Source organism: Pleurodeles waltl, chromosome 9 (assembly GCF_031143425.1).
Source record: "Pleurodeles waltl isolate 20211129_DDA chromosome 9, aPleWal1.hap1.20221129, whole genome shotgun sequence".
Classification (NCBI taxonomy): Eukaryota; Metazoa; Chordata; class Amphibia; order Caudata; family Salamandridae; genus Pleurodeles; species Pleurodeles waltl.
The window spans coordinates 1,009,447,384-1,009,471,232 of NC_090448.1; positions in this window are offsets into that span (position 1 = coordinate 1,009,447,384).

Genomic DNA, 23,849 nt, shown 5'->3' on the forward strand with positions numbered 1-23,849 from the left:
CCAAATAGTTTAGTGTTACATAGAGGGCCTGGGTTTATCCCAAAACTTCCATCTTAGTTCCATATTTCCTTGGAGATTATTTTGCTAATTTTTGATACAAAGTCCAGACGTGTTTCCTTTCACTTTCTCTATAAATGTTACAAGGGCACTTTTCTGGAGAAAACTTAGTATTTCCCTTGTTTAATTTATTTCTGATCATCCTGCTAATAAAGGGACGAAACCTGGCACAGCAATTAAAAGTAGCTGGGTTTGCCAGGCCATTTCTCAAGCCTATTATTCGTTGCGTGAGGTAATTCCTGGAAACTTTCAGTGTTGTCCCACAAGGGAATATGGCTACTTCTTTGGCAGAGGCAAATGGAATTTCCTTACAAGAGATTTGCATAGCAGCTGCATCGGCTAGTCCTCATACATCTGTTATAATTATTATTTTTCATATGTGAGAAAGTGAGACAATGTTGCTTTTGTTCTAGGGTGCTAAGGGCTGCATCACTGTAGTTGCTGTAACACATATTTGATTACTGCATGATTCGGAGGTCCTTTATTTGCCTTAATTCAGCGAAGCTTAGGTGTATTCTCATGATGTAGGGACTGAGACAAGGAAGACAGAGAGAGATAATGTCCATTGTTTATTGGTAATCTTAATTGCCTGATTCTTAGCCCCAGATTTACTAAACTTTTGTGCCAGGATTATGTTTGAAATTACCACCTTTTGTTTGTGTACTCACAGATATTTGTCTTGACTGTTTTTGCTGGCTATAGAACTCTGTGCACTTTACCCCTGCTGACCAGCGGTAAAGTGCTTGAGGTTCCCTTTTCAAAACTGGCAACCACTGTGTAGCAACATTTAAAAATAACACATTTTGACAGGCCTATACCTTCCTTTTAAATATAAATATTCCACCCCTAAGTAACCCTTACTGCTCATAAGGCATAGTGATAGTATTTAAAAGTAGGACATATAAAAGTTTAATGTTAAATATATCCTTACAGTGAAAATGTCCTAAAAGCTATTTTCACTGTAGGAGGGTTGGCTTCAGGAAAACATTGGCATAATACATTTATTAATCTAATTTCTGACTAGGAAACAGCTACAAAATTCATTCTTAGACTTTTTGAAATGTTCATTACTAGCCAAATTCACTAGTGAAGTTAGATCTACATTTAGGAAAAGGTACTTTTAGAAAGTTACATCCCTGGGAGCCCATTAGCATGAGCTCCAGCTATCACCTGGCAGTTGAATAGCCCCCTTGATGAGGTGTGAATTTGCTCTCCGAGCAGGGACAAAGGCATTGGGTGTAAGGAGGTATTGTTTTTTCTTTGACAACAGGGTCGGTGGGCTGGAACCAGGAAATTGATTAACTTCAAAGAGGTCCACCCTGTCATAAACAGATCTAGCTAACAGTTGGGCCTGCCCCTTCACTTTATACACCCCAAGTCAAGCAGGCACCAATCCCAGTGTAAGAGGAACTGCCCCCATAACTGTTTGAGTGACTGTTTTAGAGGGCTTTAGGTCACTCATTTCCTTTGCCATACTTCTGGGGTGGGCAGATGAGATCTACACAGGAAAAGAACAGTTCTGCCTTTGCTGTTTTAGGAAGAGAAAGACACTGTGGGATTGTTTGCAGGACGACACGCAGCAAATGCTTCAAAAGTGGGTAGGGTTAACCCTGGGAACTTTACCCCATTGGTTAAGGAAGGGCCAGGAGTCACCCTGGTGCCAGGCATAAATGTAGCAGCCAACGGTTCCCTCCTCAGAACACTTTCTGGACCTGCAGAAGAACAGAAGAGGACTGGATTTGCTGTCTGTGGCGTGAAAAGAGCCTAAACGACTGGACATGCTCTTCCTCTTGTACCCAGGACAAAGAAATGGACTCCAAGTGTCATAAGGCTGACCTCCTGTTTAAGCTACAGGGACACAACAGGCTACAAGCTATAGGGGCACACCAAGCTACAAGAGGCTTTTCTTGCATTTTCCCAGCTGATCAATTCCAACCGGACCCACCCTGGACACTTCTGCTGACTGCTGCTGGAGTAAGTCTTGACTGCCAAGTGCTGTTCCCAATGTCCAGGATGCTTCACTGGCCTCAATGTGTACTCTTCCTAACTCTTCCTGAAATCTTAGACTTAGAAACATTTTGGCTCAAAGACCTCCAGAGATCTGGGACCAACCTGCCAAGCCAATCCGACAAAGGTGTATTGCCACTGGGCCAAAGGTTCTGTTTGGAGCTTTTCCACAGAAGGAAATCTGAAGCCAGAGTTCTTCACCTGAGGAAGGAGTGAAAAGTATCTGGAGAGTGAAGGTTCTTCTCTGGGCACGAAATTCAAATTTTTCCTGCTCTGAAATTTCTCACCAAAAGTGAATGGCTTCACCATGACCTTGTCCAGCAGCTATCCAGTGGCGTAGAGCCCTCAGAGTAAACAGCCTACTGCCTTGCACCGCTGAGGATTTTTGACTTCCATCTAAGAGTCTAAAGCTCTAATTATGACTTCAGCGGTCTTCTATGAAGACCGCCGAAGTCCTGCCAGACCGAAGAATACCAGTGTTGGCAGTCTTCCGACCACCATATTATGACCGCTGACGACTTTCTGCCATAATTTGGGGGGAGAGATGCCAGCAGCCATACTGGCGGTCGGGGGTGCAGTGGAGGTTGCTCCTCCGCCACCGCCACGTCATCAGAACACTGCCCACCGAATTACATTGCAGTATTCGGCGTGGCGGTGTTCAGGTGACGGAGTGCTCCCAGACGACCACCGAGACAGGTAAGGTGATCGTCCGACAGGGGAGGGAGCGGGGGGATGTTGTGTGGCATGTGCGTGAATGGGGGTGTGACTGTGTGCGTATAGAGGGGGTGTGTGAGTGCGTGTATGAATGCGGGGGTGGTGTGTGTCGGGGATGTATTGTGTATGTGTGTGTGCATATATGTGTGTGAATGGTGTGTGCATGCTTGAGTGGGGGTTGGGAGGTATGTATGGGGGCCCACAGAGTTCTGGGGAGATGGGGGAGGGGAGGGGGCCCTATCAGCTTTTGGGGGGGATGTAGGGGGTGTGGCTGCTGGGGGAGGACTGTGAGGAGGTGGAGGGGGCGGGGGAGACCCCTATCAGTGCCAGGGAAGGAATTCCCTGGTACTGATAGTGCCTACCCCCATGGTTTTTGTGGCAGTACAGCCACCACGAAAACCATGGTGGTATGCGGGGTCATGACTGTGATTGGTCTTTAACACTTTTTGGTGCTATTTTATATTTAAAATTTAAAAATTCATAGCTCCAGTTCCATGTGTTGGATTTTAGCATTTTGGTGTCATTTAAAAAAAATTCTAAAATGTTCTATATTTTTCTGTGCTGCGACTTTCCTACTGTTTTGGTATTGAATAAATACTTTAGACATTGCCTTTAAGATAAGCCTGTCTCCTCTTTGCCATAGCTACCAGGAGGGTGAGCTCAGGTTTTTTTAGTGATCTTAGTGGTCCACCCTGACAAGGGTTGTGGTTATTAATTGAGGTGAGTACTTACACCTCCCTCCCCATCAACTAATACCCCACTTTCTTATAGTTTGTGTCACAAAAAATGCACCAGCACAAAGTATAGAAATGGGATTTACCTTCCAGCACAAAACTTGTCATGTGCTTAAAAGAAGTCCTAAAGTACCCCAAAGTATCACTGTGCACTACATTGCACTAATGTGTGTCAAGGGGTCGATGCAACCACCCATGGAGCTTGAGGCAAAGCCCTATATTAAAAACAGAATTCAGGCCTTTGCACCACACATTTAAATCTCTTTAAGGGAGGCATTGGATAAAGGTTTTAAGGCCAGATGTATGAAGAAACCACTTTGCGAATCTCTAATAGCGATTTTTAAGAAATCGCTATTTCTGATTCGCAAAATGTTATGTATCATATTTGCGATTCGGTAATAGCGATTTCGTAAAAATCGCAAATGCTATTACCGAATCGCAAATAGCGATTCTGAGGCCTTTCGCACCTATGGGCCTGTAGGCCCGTAACTGCAAATATTTTGCATTTCCCAAATTGCGAATTCCTAACTGGAATTCGCAATTTAGGAAATGCAAAACCTCAAGGTGCTGGGGGCCTAAGGCCCCCTCTGCTGCACCCCACAAAATATTTGAGGACATGTAAGGCGCACACATGCCAAAGGGGCATGTGTGCGTTACATGTCAATTTTAAAAATGCATTTTTAATACATTTTTTAAATTTGCACATGGTTACCACCAAATTTTACTTGGTGGTAATTGCGATTCCTTAATGCCCAATCCGCATTAAGGAAAATCTTGATACATGTGCTTAAGAAATCGCAAATAAGAATTCCTTATTTGCGATTTCTTATTTAGAGAATCGCAATTTGCGATTCTCTAAATGGCCTCGCAATTTTAAGGAATCGCTATTTGAGCGATTCCTTAAAATTGCATAGCAAATGACTTTCATACATAATAAAAGGCATTTTTGCATTTGCAAACGGCCATTCGCACCGTTTGCAAATGCAAATTCGCTTGATACATCTGGCTGTTAATTTCTCAAAATCTTTCCAACTTTGCATGTGTGCTGTAATGTACAGTGCACATACACAAGTGGAAATGTTTTATACTATATGTAAGCATAATATTTTGTACTGGAAGTGTACCTTTTACTGGAATGGTACCGTTTCATACACACCTATTCTATACATCACACACATCCTTGGAAGGCTGCCTAAAGTGCACAAGCACACAAAGTTTTCATTCTCCTGCAGACTTTATAGCAAACACCTGTTGAAGTATATTGGCTGGCAGAATTTTCTAATGCCCTTACGCTGGAAATATGTTTGATAGAAACCAACCAGAGCAACACTGTCAGATGCTCAGACAATATTTTCAAACAAAAGACAGCAGTATCAAACCCTGAGATAACAATTTAAAAACAGTGTTAACTTTCTGCAAAGGATTATAATTTGGTACCAGTGGATTACAAAAATGTACTCCCGTTAAAAGGTAACAAATTAAAGGATGTTCACTCACAAGCATATTGTTAGCTGGAATATGTTCCAAAGAAATTGCTGAAAAATAAGTATTAACAGTTCCATAGGTCTCATCTTGGCTTTCCAGGGAAGGCAAAGAATTAATGATTAAAGTTACATAAACTTAAAAGGGATAGGCAGATTTTCTCCAACACCAGCCAATCAAATGGACCAAGCAGAAAGGTACATTTTTGAAGTAAATCGGGGCCAAGACCTTGAGTTAAGTTCTTTACCTCCTGACAAAATGCAGGGCTGATGGCTGATGCAAAACTTTCCAGGCTGACAGAGTGAAGAACTGGTTCAGAGTGATATCATCCAGATGCCTCTGAGAATTCTGTAGAAGATTGGTGAAAGAAGGAATAGGAGTAGGAGACTCTCATGTATTTATCTATATGCTGTTTATATAATGCAAACTTGACCAAAAGGCAGCAGTGTACGAGGTAGAAGACAAACATAAAGTCTGCAAGTGACAGGAAGTTAGCTGGGTTGTGGAGTTTGAATGCATTGTGATGTAGTGTTCTTTAACAAGGTGAGTCTTCAACCCCTTCTTAAATTGAGGCAGTATCAGCATTGGAAGCGATCCTGATGGAAACAGAGATGTTGTTCCATATCCTGGATGCATATATAGATCTACTGCCAACTACATTAGTGTTGGGAACCAAACTTGGGATTCACCAGAACTAAAAGAGCTTTCTGGCTTCGAACCTGAGCTCCAACTCTGGCAATCTTTATAAAGGAAGAAAGGTAAAATTAGTCCCCTGAGTCCAACCCTGAGGGAAAGGGCCTGTTGTGGAAGTCAAGAGAAGCTGGTCTCCAGCTAAAAAAAGCAGGGAATTGGGCATCTAACCGAAAGGCAGAGATCTAAAAGCATCCCCACTTGGAAGAAAACTTTTTAAATAAGGAATTGGGAAAACACCAAATGACGGAGTCTTGAAGATACCGTGATTGGCAATCCACTGTTGTGTTGAGATTGCCAGGACGATATTCAGCGGAGACTGAAATATTTGGTTTCCGACAAAATTCTAAGAGACCTTTTTGCAGCCCTGCTATGGGTTTGGATATCATACCTCTTAAATGATTTGTATATCAGGGTGCCATCAGATTGCCCATTTGAAGAAGAACCAAACACTTCCCCTTGTTTTTGCAGAATTCCGGATGGCATAAGAACTGTGAAGTACCTCTAAACAATTAATGTGAAGAGATGACTCCTGTTTCACCCCTGTATCTCTATGTCAAGAGCTGACCACACTTAGGCCCTCATTTGGACTTGGGGAGAGGGGGAGTGGGGGGGATATCTGGGGAGGGGGTGGGGAAGAGCCCTATCAGTGACAGGGAAGGGATTCACTGTCCCTGATAGTGCCTACCACCATGGTTTTCGTGGCAGTAAGGAAGCCACGAAAACCATGGTGGTAGGGAAGGTCAAGATCCCGCAGGCGGTACAGTGATGGCCGTCGGGCTGGATATTGCTATCTCCAGCCTGGCGGCCGTTACAGCCATGGCGGTTGGTGTGGTACATTGGCGGTTTGGCTGCAGCCAAACCGCCAAAGTCATTATATGGTGGAAAGTACCACCAGCCTGTTGGCAGTATTTTCCACCATATTACCGCTGACCGCCAGGATCATAATGAGGGCCTTAGTGCCCCAACCTATCAGAGTTGCATCTGATTTCAATACTAAATCAGTGGCGTAACAAAAGCCCCTGAAGCCCCCACAGTGTGGGAGGCTTCAGGGGCCCCCTCCAGCACTATGCACCCAGCACTATGCCCGGGTGGCAGGCCCCTAGCTGAGTGCTCCGGATTGAGTCCAAAGCGTGAGGGGCCACCTCTATGTATTTTACATAAGGTGGGCCCTCACGTTTTGTTACGCCACTGCATTATACGTGACCAAAACATCAGAGTCCAGAAAACTGTTCAAGCAGTGTGATCAACTGGACAGTGTTGGCATTTTCTGTGCACTTCCTGTGGATTATGGTTTAGGATATCGACTGATAATACAGGGAGTGCAGAATTATTAGGCAAATGAGTATTTTGACCACATCATCCTCTTTATGCATGTTGTCTTACTCCAAGCTGTATAGGCTCGAAAGCCTACTACCAATTAAGCATATTAGGTGATGTGCATCTCTGTAATGAGAAGGGGTGTGGTCTAATGACATCAACACCCTATATCAGGTGTGCATAATTATTAGGCAACTTCCTTTCCTTTGGCAAAATGGGTCAAAAGAAGGACTTGACAGGCTCAGAAAAGTCAAAAATAGTGAGATATCTTGCAGAGGGATGCAGCACTCTTAAAATTGCAAAGCTTCTGAAGCGTGATCATCGAACAATCAAGCGTTTCATTCAAAATAGTCAACAGGGTCGCAAGAAGCGTGTGGAAAAACCAAGGCGCAAAATAACTGCCCATGAACTGAGAAAAGTCAAGCGTGCAGCTGCCACGATGCCACTTTCCACCAGTTTGGCCATATTTCAGAGCTGCAACATCACTGGAGTGCCCAAAAGCACAAGGTGTGCAATACTCAGAGACATGGCCAAGGTAAGAAAGGCTGAAAGACGACCACCACTGAACAAGACACACAAGCTGAAACGTCAAGACTGGGCCAAGAAATATCTCAAGACTGATTTTTCAAAGGTTTTATGGACTGATGAAATGAGAGTGAGTCTTGATGGGCCAGATGGATGGGCCCGTGGCTGGATTGGTAAAGGGCAGAGAGCTCCAGTCCGACTCAGACGCCAGCAAGGTGGAGGTGGAGTACTGGTTTGGGCTGGTATCATCAAAGATGAGCTTGTGGGGCCTTTTCGGGTTGAGGATGGAGTCAAGCTCAACTCCCAGTCCTACTGCCAGTTCCTGGAAGACACCTTCTTCAAGCAGTGGTACAGGAAGAAGTCTGCATCCTTCAAGAAAAACATGATTTTCATGCAGGACAATGCTCCATCACACGCGTCCAAGTACTCCACAGCGTGGCTGGCAAGAAAGGGTATAAAAGAAGGAAATCTAATGACATGGCCTCCTTGTTCACCTGATCTGAACCCCATTGAGAACCTGTGGTCCATCATCAAATGTGAGATTTACAAGGAGGGAAAACAGTACACCTCTCTGAACAGTGTCTGGGAGGCTGTGGTTGCTGCTGCACGCAATGTTGATGGTGAACAGATCAAAACACTGACAGAATCCATGGATGGCAGGCTTTTGAGTGTCCTTGCAAAGAAAGGTGGCTATATTGGTCACTGATTTGTTTTTGTTTTGTTTTTGAATGTCAGAAATGTATATTTGTGAATGTTGAGATGTTATATTGGTTTCACTGGTAATAATAAATAATTGAAATGGGTATATATATTTTTTTGTTAAGTTGCCTAATAATTATGCACAGTAATAGTCACCTGCACACACAGATATCCCCCTAACATAGCTAAAACTAAAAACAAACTAAAAACTACTTCCAAAAATATTCAGCTTTGATATTAATGAGTTTTTTGGGTTCATTGAGAACATGGTTGTTGTTCAATAATAAAATTAATCCTCAAAAATACAACTTGCCTAATACTTCTGCACTCCCTGTATATCGTCCGTGAGTTCAAACCAATATTATCCTGTCAGTGTACATATTAAGATAGTATAAGTCACCTTCACAGTGATCTGGTGAAAGGTTTCCGTTTTCATGAAATAGTGGGTCTGAGCTGGAGGGTGTGGCAATAGCTGCATTGAACGCTGCGGTCCCTAAAAGTGTTGTTACAGGCAAAGAGGCAGTTACTCAGTGACAGGGCTCCAACTACTTAACTATTGCTAGGTTACCTAAGACTGTTTCATGTGTATAACACTGTCAAAGGTCTGTGATAGTGTTCCGACTGTTTAAACAGCTTATGAGTATTCCTGGTGCTCTAAGTCGAATCAAAAGAGGTGTTAGGAGTAGGAGAGGTCCATGGGGACAGTCTCTAAAAGGGGTGCAGAAAGAGGGCCTATGTAAGTCAAGCATATCCCAAAACATCAGTGCTGGAATCCTGTGCTTAACATGGCATGCCATGTAACCAGTATTTGGGTTTCTTTTCAGTGTTTTCTATTATACCACCAAGATACCTCAAACGTGTGCACTTTAAGCCATGTCTAATGGCTTTAACAACGTATTAGCACAGATTTGTATTCAACATCAGATAATCGAGCAACAATTAATTATTCCCTTCACTTTCCCCTGCAGTGTCCCGCTTTGCATTAGTCACCTATGTATTCGCCACACATCTCTTATGAAGTCCTACACATCCATGTCTCATACTTCATCTCCATACCTCATTTCTTTCCTCCATGTACTTCCTTTTGTTTCCTCCTCTGCAACTTTCCTTCGGGTTCTCTCTGCCATACACAAAACCTTAATTTCCCTTTCCTTTTTTGCTGTTAATATTTAAAAAGCTCTGTCCATCCTTCAAGCGCCTTCTCATCGAATCGATCTGTGTGTGCTGCAGAGAGGCCAAGGACTGGATGTGGATGAAGTCAGAACAACATTTTGAGACGGCGTCCGGCACTGTGACAAACTCACACTGGTTTCAGCCTCCACATCAAAGCTCTCAAACGAGTCACATCATAAACACCGACATAAACTCGGACCCCACTCACACCCAAAGGCAACTCAGTGTGCAGTCCACACTATTCACGACTCATTGGTTGCTTCAAAAACAAAGCTACAAAAAAAGCAGGGAAAATGAAATATTTCTTGGAAAATTGGATAACGATACCAAACAACATGCAAAATGTGTGAAATGCAAGGAACTGCAACAGTGACTGACTGGCCAACCATTCTCGCACACGTTGTGGAGAAAGTGATCAGTGGTGTGACTACTTAGAGACATAAAGCAGAGAGCCTGGTGCGTAACATAAACCCATGCAGCCCCCGTGGTGTGGGGGGAAGGTGCGACTTTCAGGGGGCCATCTCAGCAAAACTGGCAGGTGGTGGGCCAGAGAGAAGGGGGGTGGGGGCTCCATGTGCTTTGCAGGTGGGGGGGGGAGCTCAAGTTTTGTTACACCACTGTACTAGATATGGGGCCAACGTGAAAATAGCTCTTCTGTTTCATGTGTCCAGGTTGTCTAATCAGCACTGGACCTCTAGTAGGGAATCATGTAATGGACTTGGTAAGACTGTGTATTGAAGATGAAATCAGACCTACTATTTATGCTAGTCCTCAAAGGGAATTGGAAAACTTGAGAATGTGCTGTTTTATCTCGTTTTTGATAAAACCTTGGATTATGGTAACTCACAGATGGACTTCACAGTATCATTCAGAAAGCCTAAGAATTTCATCAGTCTTGACAGAGCTAGACAGAGATTGAGAAGAAACCACAGATCCCAAAGTAAGCTTACCCTCACACCTACGTGCTGTGGTGGATTATGGGTTCTGGGCCACAAATAACATGTATTTCAGATATACTACCAGGTTAACAACTTGAGACCTCAAACTCTCCACTGGCTTCAGGATTTTTGTGAAGCGCCAAGGTGCTGATAAAACTCTGACAGGAAGGCAAGCAAACTGTTACGTTTTAGTGTTCAACTGGAACTGAAGATACTTTTTGCAAGAGATATAAGTAGGGACTGTGATAGAAGAAATCACACAGATCTAGCTGAGCAAACCAATTTCCCTGCAACAGAGAATCCCTGAAATGGATGATTCTCCTCATTTTGAAATTGTGACACACAACAAAACGATTGAAATATCTGGGACTGATCACAGCATACATATTTTTGCTATTTTCTGAACTAGAAAAGTGGCTCTCAGAAACCCTGAAGGGAAAGAAGAGTTTGTGGAACTGCCCCTTTTTGTAGCAAGATTTGCAGTTCTTGAGATACCAAGAGGTTGGGGAGGAAAAGGCTAAAGTGTTGAAAACCCACAGATTTGCACTAATAGTCCTCGAAGTCAGAAGAAAATGTGTTAATTGCCCCCTATAAAACAAGAGCCACAAGGAAGACATACAGGTAGCTGGTGTTCCTATTTGTGTTCTGTATCTTCTACCTATCTGCGGATAGAATTGGGATGTAATCTTGAGCTGAATAGATTAAGTCTCTGAAGTAGGATTGTGATCTTGAGTTGAAGTAGATGTCAAAGCGACTGCTTCCTCTGCTGGCACTCCCAAAAAATAATTGGCCAAAGACTCTCTACAAGGAATATTGTGCTTTTGTTGAAAAAAACAAAGGTGGTGGCATATGTGTTCAGTTCCTTAATGAAAGACTCTCCAAAAAGCATTCTTGTAGCCTGTAGGCCAGGCCCAGTGGTGCCATTTTAACCATTTTTGCATATAGCATCAACAAAAGGTCCTTTCTTCTTTCATTCCCAATAGCCACAATGGTGTTGCCAAAACACACAAAGCCTTTCATATCAATGTGTTAGAACATGTGAGTCCAACCTTGCTTCTTTTGCTATATGTAAAATTATTGTAAGTGGACCAGTGATTTTCCTTGGTAGTTAAACCAAGATTTGTCCACCCCTTACTTTAGATCTTTCCCAAATTTCAATAAAAACACTAACATATTGGGATCTATAACAAGAGGCTGCCATATAGTTTGACACATCTGTGTGGGGACACTAGGAAAGTAATCTGAAGTGTGTTTGTTTATCTAAGACCAAACGTGTTCCCACTCAACATCCATGAATTTTGACGCATTCCCAGATTTACAAGAACTTGTAAACCTGAAATGCTCCAAAAAGATACGCCTCCTAAGGAGAGGAGTAACAAGGAGAAATATCCTTATTTCTCCTTGCCTCTCAGGATTGTTGCAATCCTGCATGCATCGCAGGCACCCTTGCACCATCGTGCAAGGTTGTCTGCGTTGGTTCTAAGCTACCTAAAGAGCGCCAGTGTAGGGGAAAGGACATGAATGTGCGGTATTCTTTTAAATACAGCACATTCCTGCCCTTTCCCTGTGACGCAGGGCAGCGCAGCTAGGGATGGGTCTTAGTATTTTGTGGGCCCTGGGCAAAAAGGGAATGTGCAAGGCGCTACTAATTTGCATAGAAGGTGACAAATTCAGGGTTGTTAGCATATCAATACGACCCTGTTGCAGAAGCTGCTTTATTCAAAATCATCCTGAACTGCAGCCCCTCCCTCTCAGCCACCCCTTAACAGCTTATAAATGCCTGATATTTGAGAGAATCTTGTAGAATGAGAGGGTTCAAACTGTGGGACAATGGGCGCCCCATGGTTATAGGGATACAGGCAGCAGGGCAGGGGGTCTGATTGCAAGACAAACCTGCAGAATGTGTATCCTTGCAGCTGGGCCCATAGGAGGGTCCCCCTCCCCTAGTTCTCGATGTGCAACACCATGGCCATGAGGCCCATGGGAGGGTCTCCCACATGGGGACAATTACAATTAGACACCGCCTAGCGCCGGCCCTGAGTGCAGCAAGGTGACTTGCTCTGTGCCACAAAGCCCATAAAGATGGACCTTTATGTTTCACAGATGTATGGATAAATGCCTTTAAATTGCCTCTGAATTCTCGACCTTCCTAACCATTCTTTTTAAAATGCAGATTAATTTTCAGTAGCCATACTGAATTACTATCAGTAACTAACTTATAGATGAGAAAAATAAGAAAAAATGTAAATAATACTTTTGTAGAATTTTAAATATCGAGGAAGCAAGGTGGTTAAAGTGTAAGCGACTGAAAATACTATTCTGGTTTTCTTTGAAAGCACCTACCTGAAAAAGTTCATAAATCCTAAGGCCCATATTTATACTTTTTGACGCTAAACTGCGCTAACGCAGTTTAGCGTCAAAAAATTTTGCGCCGTCTAACGCCATTCTGAAGCGCCATGCGGGCGCCGTATTTATGGAATGGCGTTAGCCGGCGCAAGCGGACCGGCGCTGCCTGGTGTGCGTGGAAAAAAACCACGTACACCAGACAGCGCCGGCGTAGGGGGAAAATGGCGTATGGGCGTCTTAAAATGGGGCAAGTCAGGTTACGTCGAAAAAATCGTCGTAACCCGACTTGCGCCATTTTTTTTCGACGCCCATCCCCCATCAACATGACTCCTATCATTGTAAAGATAGGAGTCATGCCCCCTTGCCCAATGGCCATGCCCAGGGGACTTATGTCCCCTGGGCATGGTCATTGGGCATAGTGGCATGTAGGGGGGCACAAATCAGGCCCCCCTATGCCACCCAAAAAAAAAAAATATATATAAAAAATAATACTTACCTGAACTTACCGGAATGTCCCTGGGGTGGGTCCCTCCATCCTTGGGTGTCCTCCTGGGGTGGGCAGGGGTGGCAGGGGGGGTCCCTGGGGGCAGGGGAGGGCACTGTGGGCTCATTTTGAGCCCACTTGTCCCTTAACGCCATCCCTGACCCAGGCGTTAAAAAGCGGCGCAAATGCGCCGTTTTTGGCCACGCCCACTCCCGGGCGTCATTTTCGCCCGGGAGTATAAATACCACGTAAAGGCCTGGGAGTCATTTTTTAAGACGGGAACGCCTCCCTTGCATCTCATTAACGCAAGGAAGGGGTTCACGCTAAAAAATGACGCACACTCCGGGCACTTTGGCGCCAGAAGCGTCTAACGCCATAGTATAAATATGGCGTTAGTTGGCGTTGGTTTTGCGTCGAATTTGCGTCGAAAAAAACGACGCAAATTCGGCGCAAACGGAGTATAAATACGGGCCTAAGGCCCATATTTATACTTTTTGACGCTAAACTGCGCTAACGCAGTTTAGCGTCAAAAAATTTTGCGCCGTCTAACGCCATTCTGAAGCGCCATGCGGGCGCCGTATTTATGGAATGGCGTTAGCCGGCGCAAGCGGACCGGCGCTGCCTGGTGTGCGTGGAAAAAAACCACGTACACCAGACAGCGCCGGCGTAGGGGGAAAATGGCGTATGGGCGTCTTAAAATGGGGCAAGTCAGGTTACGTCGAAAAAATCGTCGTAACCCGACTTGCGCCATTTTTTTTCGACGCCCATCCCCCATCAACATGACTCCTATCATTGTAAAGATAGGAGTCATGCCCCCTTGCCCAATGGCCATGCCCAGGGGACTTATGTCCCCTGGGCATGGTCATTGGGCATAGTGGCATGTAGGGGGGCACAAATCAGGCCCCCTTATGCCACCCAAAAAAAAAAAAAATATATAAAAAATAATACTTACCTGAACTTACCGGAATGTCCCTGGGGTGGGTCCCTCCATCCTTGGGTGTCCCCCTGGGGTGGGCAGGGGTGGCAGGGGGGGTCCATGGGGGCAGGGGAGGGCACTGTGGGCTCATTTTGAGCCCACTTGTCCCTTAACGCCATCCCTGACCCAGGCGTTAAAAAGCGGCGCAAATGCGCCGTTTTTGGCCACGCCCACTCCCGGGCGTCATTTTCGCCCGGGAGTATAAATACCACGTAAAGGCCTGGGAGTCATTTTTTAAGACGGGAACGCCTCCCTTGCATCTCATTAACGCAAGGAAGGGGTTCACGCTAAAAAATGACGCACACTCCGGGCACTTTGGCGCCAGAAGCGTCTAACGCCATAGTATAAATATGGCGTTAGTTGGCGTTGGTTTTGCGTCGAATTTGCGTCGAAAAAAACGACGCAAATTCGGCGCAAACGGAGTATAAATACGGGCCTAAATCTCGTCAAGCCTACGCCTTAACGGATGGGAGCGAATGTGAGGGCCGAAATCCGCCTCCTGGCGGTGACGCACTCGATAACAGAAAGTTGGTTCACCTAAACAGTGTGTCTATGTGCGACCTGAGCTCAAAAGAAACTTGTTAAAAATGAGCTGAAACTGGCTCAAGAGAAATACGATAAGTAAAGGCAAAAGCTGTGTTCTTCGCCATACATCACAGTCTGCGATTACAAGTTACACATCGCGAGGATAGGAAACAAAGTTAGCAATTCACAAAAAAACTGAATAACTATAATATCAAAATATATTTTGTACAAATATGATGGTGATAGTATGAAAAAGGGACAACGCAGCTTCACGGCAAGCAACGAGAAAAGACGCTGTCTGCTTGCTCGTAGTCAATGATATTATTTTAAGAGGTGTTCTCTGGTTGGCACACTACTATTGGTCCAATTGCCCTAGGCTACACGAGAACCGTAGTTTTGTTAAAGTATTGGCTGTTCTTTAAATTAAAGCAAGAAAAGTGAGCCCCAGGTCTTGTCATAAAATCGACAAACACAGGCAGATTTTCTTCCAGCGCATTTTCTTTTAGATTCCCGGTGATGGGGATATCATAACTGGGCACAAGAGGGCAGCATCTTCTGCTTTTTTTCTTACATATCCTAGTCCTTGAAAAGGAAATCGAAACTATATTCATAACAATTTAAACAAGACCACCCCTGTTTTTGATGTAGCCAACAATATAACATTTTCTAGCTGATGCGTCAAGAAAGGACAGGAAATAAAAACCATTATTGGCTGGCCAAGCCACTAGAAATTTCAAGACAACATTAACATCCCATTAAACCGAATACTTAGGCTGAGGGGGCCATACTAATCTGATGCCACGCAAAAGTTTACAAATCAGAGGATGTTCTCCAATTCTTTTACCATCTATTCTGGGATGTTTAGCTGAGATGGCTGATCTGAAATTATTAACAGTCCTATAAGCCAGGCCTTGAGACTCTAGATGAGATAAATAAATCTGCTATCAAATGCACAGGGGGCCCTGTGGGATCCATGTTCCCTTGTCTGCACCAATCCAACCATCGCTTCCAGGCCAAAGCGTATTTTTTGTGTGCACTAGGTGCCAAGGATTGAGAGAGAAAGAATTTAGGACCTGATTTATACTTCTTTTGCGTCGCATTACCGTCATTTTCTGACGCAAAAGCGGCGCAAAACCCGAAATCCTCAAAGCCATGAGGGATAATTGTCCCTCCAGAATGAGAGGATGTGAAAGGCCCATCAGGTCCAACAATAGACCCTCCGATCTCTGGATCTGCACAGGGGATTTGCAACAAAGACCTAGAACTACTGGGAACCAAGATTGAGCTTTCCAACAAGGTGTCACCAGAACCATCTCCAGCTTCTGATGAAGGACCTGGGAAAGGACTTGATGAATAATTGCGAAAGGAGAAAAGTGGTATGTCAGCTCCTCCTACCATATCTGAAGAAAGGCGTTTTAGTTGAGAGCTTGAGGATCTGGTCTTCAGCTGTAAAATCTCAGCAGATCTGCGTTCAGTCGAGACGCAAACAAATCTATTGAAAAAGGACCCCACAGCTGATTGAGGAAGTGAAATACTCTGGGGTGCAACCTCCAATCGCTGACATCACGAAGATACCGGGAGTTCCAATCTGCCACTACATTCACTGAGCCTGGAATATATTCCGCTGTGACAGATATCTGATGTGCTAGACAAAAGGGCCAGAAATCCTTCTGTTGGAGTATAGTTTTATAATGAAAATTAACATAAAATGTTTACGAATTAATGCATAATGATGCCGCATCGAAAATGTATTAATGTGCTTTTACTAAATGTGTGTTTGAAATGTGCCCACGGGGAGTGGCCACCAATGTATACGATGATAAATGAAACTGACTAATAATTAAATATTAATGTACTAATGTATGATTTTGTATTAGTATTAAGAGTTATATGTTAAGGTTTTGCTAATTAATCGCTAGGCCTTAATTAGCATGAGTCGGGCCTAGCTGCCCGGTTTCATATTAATGTGTTTTTCTAACGTACAATGTGCTGACTTGCTAAAGGCCGTGAAGCTGTACTTTTCCAGAAGTTAGAGGTGTGTGTGTAACTGTAGTAAATTAGTAAATCTTCTCATGAGAACCCGACTTGCTCAAGGAGACATTCTTGTGGAGTGCAACAGTGTAATTCGCAACAGGTACAAGGTCAATTAGACTAGGGAAGACAATGGGACTACTGACTTGAGTAACAAATGTCATTTATTCCTCACCTGACATTCTACCCGTTGGAGGCGTCAAACCAAGGAACCAATGAACTGCGTGAGAACTGTTATGAGGTGACAATCTGAATGAGGCGACAAGTAAACTATTGGATGGAGATAATGATGCACCAAAACTTGCCCAATTGGAAATTAGGGGACTGTACAACAAGTTTGATATAATCGTAGGACACAAGAAGAAATCAGCTATTCCTAACCATTTTGCCATTGCATGCTGTAACTATGACCCTCTGTCTTAAAGACCTTGCTGTTTTAACTTTGCAAACCATCCTCACTTACTTTGCCTTGCCCAATTCATACTTCTCCTCCTTATGAGGGAAGTGTCACTTATTGCCCGTTTTGCTGAACTTTGCTGTGTTTCCTGGCTGATGGCGAATCAACTGATGTCCTGAGGACGAAGACTGACTCTGTATACTGACTTATTACGGAGGGTAACTATATGATGACGAAATTGTAATTGTCTGTTTGCCTTTTCTTTCTAGGTACCAACTGCTACCTTTTGATAGAGACCATAGCTAGATGTTTTCTAAATTTGTGTTGCTAAATTGTTTTGCATGAAGCCCAACATGCTAATGCTGATTCGAGGTTAGTTAATGAGTTCACTAAATGGACGCAAATAGACAAATGACTGAATCTATGCTTTGTTGAATAATGAGCTAATGATACTCTGCTAAAGTTAATCTATGTTGACGTCGTGTTTTGTTCTAATGCTTATGATCTTTGCTTTGATGAAATCTTATTCGAGTTATCATATTATAACTGTGTTGATGTGTTTTATGGTTTTGAGACTAATAAACTTGCTAGTAGAGTGTAATCAATAAGGAATAAATATCATAAATCTTAAAAAATTCTGTGTGGTTATTCATGACTGAAAGGTCATGGTGTGTTTCAATTTTATTGATGTTATTGATTAATTCGATTGATTTGATATTGTGAATATTGATGAGGTTATTGATCTATTAACTGACATGCAGATTAGTTATCTCATCTTAAGGTCTCTTCAATCAGGGTCAAAAGATTCATCGGCCTAAAACGAGTCCCAGAGTGAATAAATTATCTAGATTGGGAAGTGTTATCAGTTCTGGTAGCAGAGGACGGTTTGGCCCTTTGGGGCCCTAGGACGACATTGTGTTGGAAATTGTGTTTGAGATAATGCAAAGTGGAGGTATGATGTGCCCCTGAGTCCCAAAGGACTTTCCCGGAATCTCGGAGCTTGCCAAAGTGAGTTGGGGATGTTCTCGGCATTCTTGAGTGAAGTAGAATTTGCGCTTGCCCAGCTTATGCATATCGCAAGTGAATTGTGAGGTCTGTGAGAATTTAGGCCAGGTAATGTTTTTGTAGGAGTGGGCGTACTCCGCAGTATGAGAGTAGGGAAGTCGGCGAACTTCATGTGAGTGTGGTGCTTTGTGCTAAAAAATTGTCCACGTGGTTTTTGGTGATGTACGGACCCGGTGTGGTCTAAGACTCCAGAGTATATTGATAAGTGTATGAGACACTTGGTTTATGTTGTAATTTGCGCGGTTTAATAGGTCAATTGGGCGCGGTTGACAAGTCGAGTTTGAGTCAAATTGTGTGAGTGAAACCTTCGATGGAGATTTGGCAAGTTCTAAAGTGCACTAGAACGAACCATTGACAAGTTGAGAGTGAAATTTGCTGGTCAAATTTTGCTTGTGAGTGCAGGATCTGAGAAGGAGAAAGTAGCGGCCAAGGCTTCAAGTCAAATCTCTGTAAAGTTCTGAAGCGATTGTGTTACCCTTCCTGTAGTAAACCGGCAAATTTGGGTTTTATTGTTAAAGTGCACGCAATATATTGCATTAGTTTTTGTGTGAATAGAGAGTGAGGAAGACAAGCCGCAAGACTTTGTCAGCCGCAGGGTGTGTGAGTGTGACATCATTGGAGCCGTGCTGGGATAGGTTAGTTGCCGAGAGGGGTCGCGCACGGATTGGCAGCTGTCTGTGAGAGCCAATTGGTTGAGAAGGTAGGCAAAGAGTGTTCAGGGAACTAAAGTCACTTCCTGATTCGATTCTAAACAAAATAAAAGATGAGAAAATGAAGTTTTTCAAGGCTTTAAAGAGTGCTTTGAGGGGAGATGCGTACATTACAGTGAGTGTGGGGGAGCCTACACCGCCAGAGGATACTCCGGCTTATGCCGTAATGGAGGAGAAGGGAGTCGCGTCTTTGGCTAAAGCATTGGTGGAAATTAGCAGAGAAAGATGGGTGTTTGATGTTTCCAGAGAATGGAACCTTTAATATAGGGGTCCTAGAAAATTTGCGGAAAGCGTTAAATGAGCAGAAGCCGCCTCCTTGACTACTGCAAGGGACTGGCTGACGTGGTCCGCTCTTTCTCTCACCAGGTGGAAGCAACCATACTACCACCGATAAATGATCCAGGTCACAATCTGAAAGCTGGTGACTGGGTTGTTGTCAAGAAACACCTGAGGAAGTCGTGTTTGGAGCCACGTTGGAAGAATTGAAGTGTCGGAGATTGAGAACTAACCGAGAACCCCCCCTTCCATTTGGATCAAAAAGATTGTGCTGATAAAGCCTCTTGGATGGGGAAAAAAAGAACAATCACCCCTTTCTGAAGTAAGGTTTTGACTTCCATATCTATGAAAGATCTCTCTTGTTGTGAAAAAAGGAGAGGAGGAGGAACTGCACTTTGTTCTGGCTTTGAGTAAAATTCTAGGTGATAACCTCGAACGGTTTCCAATACCCAAGCATCTTGAGTGATGCAAGACCAGTTGTGTACAAATAGACCCACTCTGCCCCCCAAAACCACTTCCCCAGAAGGAAGAAGAATTACCTGTTTGGGAGGAATTCTGACCATATTGTCCTCTATGTGGTCCTCTGGGGCTATGTACCTCTCGCTGGGTAGAAGTTGGTGTTGGGCTGGTAACCTGAGGAACCTCTGCCTCTGTAGTAGGGTCTGGAAGTCTGAGGACTGAACCAGCCTGACGTTTGACCTCCATAACGCCCGGCCCTGCGAAAAAGGCCACTATTGAAGACCTTCTTGATGGAGGTTTGGGTTTTATCTAGTGCTGAGAAGGTAGTCACATATTTGGCTAAGTCCTTGACGAACCTGTCACCTAACAGGTGTCCATTAGCTGAAGGACCCGCATCAGCCGGAGCCAATTCGGTCAGTTTGGGATCAATGGGCAAAAGGAGGGATTTCCTATGCTCCGTAGAAATGGCGCAGTTGGCATCCCTAACAGACACATGGCTTGTTGCGCCAATTCCAGTAGCACTTCCGGATCAATGATCTCCTGTGACGCTTTGGCGTGGACCGCCAAATCCAAAATTTTTGTAAGAGGGCCAGAGATATCTAACAGTTTGTCTTGGCACCCTCGCCAGGCCCTGTCAATACCCTTCTTGGGGTCTTTTGCGTACTTTTTTAGGAAAGTCACCATGTGTGGATTTAGCTCAGGTGTCTCTGCGACCTTGCCTGATAGTGCCGGACGGGGACATTCAGAGCAGAGGGTATTCCTGAAATCCTTCTGAAAACCCTTTCGCAATCTAGCTTGCACATACTCTGCCACTTCTTGACATGGGACTCATTCAGTGGAATGAGGATGAATGATGGAATCCGGATCAAATTGTAAATTCTTTCCCATAACTGGGTTCTCGAGACAATTATACCCATAAACAGCAGGAAAGTTTGAAATGACTTAACTCTATGCTGCAGCAGCAAAGAAAGAGGACGGACTTTGATGGATAGGTTACATATAGGGATGGGTAGTCCCTGATTGGGGGTGATGACGAGGCTGTGACCTCATTGGTATTGTAGTTTAATTTTAATTGGCTTCTATTTTTTGTCAGTAAAGAAAGAGAAGCATAATCAGAAGCCTCCGGTCCTTAGAATTATGCTTTTCCTTTTTTACTGATAAGGTTAACAGCAACCAATTAAAACATTATAAAGTCAAACTACTTTTCCCATGAGCCACGGTAGTCCATGGTCCTGCCCAATCAGGGGTCTAGTCCCCCTTTATATGTCCCCGTAACCATAGTCCTTCCTCTTTCTTTGCGACTCAAGCAACAACATAACGACAATCTAAATCCCACATAGAACCTTGGGACCACAACAAGACTACCACGCAGGAACGATAATTGGAAACGCTATTGTGCAACAAAGTCTGTCATACCAGACCAACATGATCTTTCACAACTATTTATTATCCGATCATGGAAAAAAAACAGGTGAATAACAACTAATCTTGTACCTCGGACTACACTGGGCAGGCATAGAGAATCACACAATGACAACAATATGAATATCAATCAAAACCCATCATATTTGGCAATAATATGTAAACAGTCTGTTATACAGGTGGGATAATCCTCACCTCCGTGTGCTTAGTAGAAATGAAAATTCTTTATGCGTCAGCTAGAAGATTTTATGATCTATAGGAGGAACAGAGGCTTCGGACTATGCTAGATCAAACCTGAGCCACAACCGTGAATGCCACATCAGTAATTGGTTTAATGGTAAAACATTTTAAATGTAGAATCCAAAGACCAATCTGCTGTGGCCATGACGCCTCCAAGCAAGAACCTGTGCCAAAAGCCTTAGAGGCCATGGCCCGACGCAGAGAATAGGCTCCAAACACAGAAACGTCAATTCCTGCTTCCCCCAACAGCCACAGCCACCTGATCCATTAGCCCACAGTAGCCGCTGAGACAGGGCCAAAAGGACTCTGCTAGGAAATAAGCAATTGACCAGGAAACATGTCGCTTAACCACACATAACTTCTGGTTATGGGGAAAAGCAGGATCAGAAATTCAATGGAATGCCGTTTTTGTATGTCTAGAAATAGAAAATGAGACCCCAGGCAGAGTAAATACTTTAACTGCTAGATTCAAGACATGCACGTCAGATACACGCCTGCAGGAAACCAGACACAGCAGAAAAGTCAGTTTTGCTGACAATTGTTTGTGAGAGAGATCCTCATTACCCGGCCATGCCCTCAAAAAACCCCAAACTACATCAACGTCCCATAATGTGATATACTTTGGTTAAGGGGGACATACCATACTAATGTGGGTGCCCTGCAGAGGCAGCAGACCAAAAAGTATTAATGGTTCTATATGCCAGACCGTGAGAGCCCAAATCCGAAAGGAAATTGACAATCACCTGAGAGAGTACTCTTCAAATCATGGAGAAGGGTGGAAAAGCATGGAAGAGCCCCATCATCCAAGATTATAGGAATGCATCGCACCTCGCTGCTAGAGGGTCCAGTTTTTAACTGTAGAAGAGAGAGAGCTGAGTATTCAGATAAAATACAAACAAGTCTAATGCACATGGGCACTACATCTGATTCAAGGTGTGGAAGATTCGAGAGATGAGTTTCCAGTCACTGGCGTCCCTCAGGAACCAAGAATTCCAGTCCACTAGCACATTGGAGCGCCCCAGAATGTACTCCGCTGTCACCGAAATTTGGTGCTGGGACAATAATGACAAAACTCCTTGCCAATCTCTGCCAGAACCCGTGACCTCGTCCCCCCAGATGATTGATGTTCTGGACTGCTGAACATTGTCCATGCGGAGAAATATACAGCACCTTGCTTTGCGAAGAGAAAGGGAACAAATCACAAACACTCCTGCTAGTAACTATAAACAGTTGATGTGGCGACCCAGTTCTTCAGGGGAACATCTGTCCCCTGTTTCCACTGAGCTACACTGATATTCCCCAAACCTCAACGGCTGGCATCCGATTCTATTATTATCTCCATAGTCGATGCAAAAATGGCCTTGTCATTCCATGCATCCATGTTCTCTAACCACCAGGCTATCTCCATCCTGGCATCCTTCGATTTAGTATCTCTTCCAAGTAAGTCAATCCTTTCTGGAGATGTAAAATCTTCAGACATTGAAGGGCCAGGAAGTATTGCTGTATTTTACTACCGTACCAGTGGCTAAGGTGGCTATATATCTTGTTAGAGCCTATGTAGCCCTATATATAACTGTCAGCATGTGTACATTTCTGTGCATTTAAAAGAGCAGGTGGTATGGACCTAATATTTTTATTTGAGAGTGTCTAGAGCTGTTGAGGAGGCCTGAGTCAATCTCAGAGTTTCTCAAATCAGAACCAGTGCTTTAAGTGGGAAAGGCGGTGGTGGTCTCTAAAAGGGGAGTAGCCAAGAAAGTATACAAAGGAATCCTTTCAATGAAGTTTGCCCTAAGTATGTTCTCCTTATTTTTTTTAGAAAATTTAATATTATCAGATTAATAAATTATATATATATAAATAAAACAACATTGAAAACTAAAAGACCCTATCTTGATTTGCATAAGCAGAGCCAGTACAGCAAATGAAATCTAGTGAGGACGATTGGTGGCCTCAATTGAAGCATGTGTATGCACCAACAAAAGGCATTGGGATAAAAAAGACAAAGTGATATGCTAGAGTCTAGCATATTGCTTCATATTTAGAACTATAATAACATTTGAAACACTCCAGCCTTCCCATTAAAATGAAAATTTCAGTGTACGTATATTTTTTATGTTCATGAATTACATAAAGTATTGAATAATTTGTGTATTTTATATGTTTATATAATTTTGTGTATTTGCATATTGTTTTGAGGTTCAAATTGTTGAAATTTCTTAACAGGGGTCCCTGGCTTCTTGTAGTGATTTAGGCCCTCATTACAACCCTGGCGGTAAAGTCCGCTGACCGCTGTGCTGACTGCCGCAAACATACCATGTCCGCCGTGGAAATCCGTTACGGGTATTATGACCCACACTTAGAAATCCTCCACAATACAGACACCCACACAAGACCGCCACACCAAAGGTCAGTGATAAACTGGCGGTACCAAAACCCACTCCGTTACACCAACAGGAATACGCCCACACTATCACGACCCACGAATCAATGCGGCGGTCATTTAACCGCAGTTAACCATTGGCGGTACACACCCCGCACTCAAAATACACACACATTTACAAGACACAACCACATTGGAC